The following is a 4,421-nucleotide window of genomic DNA, read 5'->3' as shown; positions in this document are numbered from 1 at the left end:
TATATATATATATATAGTTATGTAATTGTTGCAATAAATCATTGTTCAAAAATTTTAAAATTGAGTATTTATCAATTGTTATTTTAAATAAAATGTGATATTTAAAAAAGAATTTTGAATCAATTTTTTATAAGTAAAAAAAAAAATCTTAAGTATATCTAAATTTTACTTTGCTTCATTCTTCCTAATCATAATATTTTTTCTTTTTTTCAATCTCCCACATGAAATAAATCTAAATAATATTAATATAAATACAACATCGACAGAGTATTTTTTTTTCTATTTTTATTTCTCAATCTTGACGGCCATTTTTTTTATACATTTATAAAATATTTACTTAAGGTTCGCATCTAGGCGTCTCTCCCGTTGTTATAGGGTTTGTTGGGAGGCGTTCCCTCGGTGGTCAGGGAAGTTTTCTGTTTTTCATGTCTCTATTGTTCTTTCACATTTTTGAGTTTTTTTGGTGTTTCCTGGCCGTTCGGCGCCTGTTGGACCCTGGTTTTTTATATGATTCCAATTTTTCTCTTTCTTTTGCCGATGCATTAGCTAGTTCGCTGTCTATTGTATGTTTCTCGGAGCTTAAGCCTTAGTCTTACTGTGGTACGCCTTCACAGTGGATATCTGAGGATGAAATTAGGGCTATGTCGGCTCCCTTTCAATTTTCGCTTGTTGGATTTTTTCGCCAGGTGCCCTAGTTTAGACTCCATAAGGGGATTTTTTTTTCCAATTTGAAACTTATAGCAGCCTTTTCTGTCATTGTGCTTGATTCTTCACACATTTTGGTGAAGCTCTCGAATGACCTTGATTACAGTCGGGTTTTCAGTCATTGCTTGTATCTGGTTTACAATTGTTATATGAAATTAATGAAATGGACTCCTTTGGATATCTCTGTTGAATGCCCAATTATTCATATTTGGATATCTTTCCCTGGTCTTCGCCCTCATCTCTTTAACCCGAGAATTCTTCAAGCCTTAGGCTCTATCTTTGGTCACCCGCTCAAGGTTGATTATGCCACTTCGTTGGGGTCTAGACTGTCTATTGCGAGAGTATTGGTTGAGATTGATATAATGAAAAACTTTCCGGAGAATGTCTGGATTGGCCCTAATAATCTTGGCTACGTACATACAAAAGGTTGAGATGAAGGTTTTCCCCCCATTTTGTTCTTTGTCAGTCTATTAGCCATGCTAGGGGCGGAATGCAAGTCCAAAATTAGTGTCCCTCTTACGATTCTCCTTAAGCCATCTTCCTCTATTTTCGTTTCTGATCAGGGGGGGGGGGGGGGGGGGGGGGGGGGGGGGGGGGGGGGGGGGGGGGTGTTGTTGTACCTCATCCTGGTGTGGTCTTTGTAATCATGCTCCTGCTAGTAGCGATTTGATTTTAGTGCCAGAACAGAATACTTATAGTAAGGATAATTCTGTAGCTAACCTTGATTGTAATCCTGTTGCCAGTATGGTTGGGAATTGTGATGTGGTTGCTGTTGATATTGGGAAACATTTAGTTGAATTACCTCCCCTTCGTCCCCCTGTCTTTGGTGAGGTAATGCCGACCACTTTAGATAGTCTGATGAGTGGTGCGGTTGCTTTCAACTCTAACAATTTGGATACTATTTGCCCCTTTACGGTTGGTTCTGCCCCTTTAGTAGTGGCCTCTTCGAAGGGTGTGAATTTTGCTACGTGTGAGTTAAATCGAGTTGAGTCGGAGGACTCTTCGGGCTCTGTACATTCTTTCTCTCACCTTAATTCTAATGCTTTGGCTGGTTATTTCTCTGCTCGTGTGGGTGTCTTTAATGTTCCTTCCCCTGTGATGCCTATTATTCTTATACCTGGCCATTTTGTTGAGGTTCATGTTAACTTAATTTCTCCTGAAGCTTTGTTTGCTCATGTGGGGGAGGATGTGAGAATGCAAATTGATTGGCTTCAAGGCTCATCCCTCTTCGAAGGCTAGTGGGGAGAAAGAACATGGGGAAGATTTTGTAATGCGGAATGACCGACCTGTTGTGTCTGTTACCTCTAGTGGGAGGGGTAGGCGTGGCAGGAAATAATGCTGGGTTTTTTGTTGTTGTGGGGGCTCTCTTTATGTGTAAGAGTGTTGTTTTTTGTTTGCCTTTGGCACTTCTTCATGCCTGTTGGTGCTATAGTGATGGCGGGTTTCTAGTTGTTCGTCGTTCTCTATCCTTTCGGCTGTGGGATGATATTGTTGGAAGGCACTTCTTTTAAGTGGCTGCCATTTTGCTGAAACTTAGACTAATATTTGCGGATGCGATTTATAGATTGAGGGCAATGATGTGGCTAGGGCTCACTTCTCTTAAGCCGTGGCTCATGGCAACTTTTGGTGGTGCATTTCTTGCTCATTTGGGAAGACTGCTTGGTGCATTACTGCTCTCACTTCATACTGGATGGCCCGTGCTTGGCTTAGGTGTAGTTGGAAGTTACCCTTGTGTTTCTTTGTAGCTTTTTTCTTTCCGCATTTTAGCTTGTTGTAATCCTTTTTGAGTTGGAATAAATTATATGTTTTTTGTTAAAAAAAAAAATCTTGACGGCCAAAAGAAAAATAAAAAAATTAAAAAAACATGATTATCGTTAATCATAAAATTACTATTTAAATACATTTTTATTAGATAATATGATGAACATTAGAATGGACCCCACCCCTTCAATATGTTCCCAAATTACAGCTGCCATTTACATTTGAACAAAGCATATTTGACGCCAAAACAGGCGTGACAGACTTTTTCTTCTTTAAAAAAAATTCAGATATAACGACATAAAACGGATTCTGCAGTAACCTCCAAACCTGACCTCCTTAATCTCTCCGCCATTGGATTTTCCCTTCGATTTCATATCTAATGTGGAAGAGCAGGTCAATGCCTTCTTTTCTTAAAGAAAAGAGGATAATAACGCAGCTCTATTTAGTCAGTGTTTGAGAGTTTTGATCATCAACTAAAAGATTTTGGACTCGAGCCTTAGATCATTTTCCATCGAACAGAATACATGTAATTGCCGTCCGCCAAACGATTCAACCGAATGCGCTTTCGTCTGTTGTTCACTGGGAGTGAACAATACAATGCCAATATTAGCGTCGTACTGTTCACACACGCTATTTTTATGTGTTTGGGATTTGCCGAAAAATGGCCTGAAAAAGGAGAAAGACAATTACCTTTAGCAACGTGATGAAGAAGCAGGCGAAATGAATTTCAATTGGAGACGAATTACAACATTTTGGAGGTTTACTATATTTTGGAATGGAAAGTCGGTTTTTAGGTTGGAGATGCACTTACATAAATGATGTGTTTAAATTTGACTTAATAAATCAAAATATTAAAAAAAATAGAAGATAATTCTATTTATTATTTAAAATTCAGAATTTTATAGTGGATATTGATTGATTTTTTTGGGTGAAATGTTATATCTATATAAACAAATATATAATATATAAAATATTTTAAAATTTTTTGATAACTATCATGAGAACAAAAAAAATTTATGATAAAAATATTTACATACTTAACAGTGAATAATTTACTTTAGCTTTTTTTTTTTCAATAATATCCACATTATTGATGCATTAAAAAATTTCCCACTTGTTTGACTTGTGGCTGTTGAATTTATATATATTGTTAGAAGTGTGTCAATATTTGACATGACACAAAAATCTGACGACAAGAAAATTTTGGGCTAAACCCGAACGGATTTCAAAACGGGTTAGGTTCGGGTTCCCGGATTTGACAAGTTTTAAAAAATGGGTCAGATTCGGGTTGACCCGGAAACTCAGAAATCTGGAAACCCAAAAATGACACAGAAATGACCTGGAAATGTGTTTTCCAGCTTCTGCTGCCCACCCTGCCTGCGTCGAGTGATCGCGTTGCCCGTCGTGTCTCTTTGCGCGAGTCAAGTTCACGTCGCCATAACTTCGCGTGAGTCAAGGTCACGTCGCCATCGCATCTCCCGTTGCTGTCGCTACCCCGCCACTGCCACTATAGCGCTGTCTCTGACGTGCACTCGCATCTGCCCATGTCTGATACTCCCTGTCACACTGCCACTGCCTTGATGTCATGCCGCTTGCGGCGTTGCAGAGTTGTTGTAACTGCCATTATTATTATCGGGTCTTCGGGTCAGGTCGAATCAACCCGATAACTCGTCCAGGTCAGGTCCGGGTTGAAAACCTTGACCCGTTTGTAAAAAAGAATCTGGTTTTGGTTTACCCGTTGGTTCGACCAGAACCTGACCCATGATCCGATTTTGACACCCCTAATTGCTAGTGAAGGTGAACAAATAAAAAAAATTTTATGAGAGATATCTTCATCAAAAAATTTAGTAGCATCACTTAGGGGTGTAAAAGAGTCAGGTCGAGCTCAAGTCAGACCTACCTTTAACTTGACACGTGAGCCAAATATCGAGCTCGAACTCGAGTCGAACTCAAAA

Source organism: Dendrobium catenatum, unplaced genomic scaffold, assembly GCF_001605985.2.
Source record: "Dendrobium catenatum unplaced genomic scaffold, ASM160598v2 fragScaff_scaffold_943, whole genome shotgun sequence".
Taxonomy (NCBI): domain Eukaryota; kingdom Viridiplantae; phylum Streptophyta; class Magnoliopsida; order Asparagales; family Orchidaceae; genus Dendrobium; species Dendrobium catenatum.
This window is presented reverse-complemented; position numbering follows the sequence as displayed.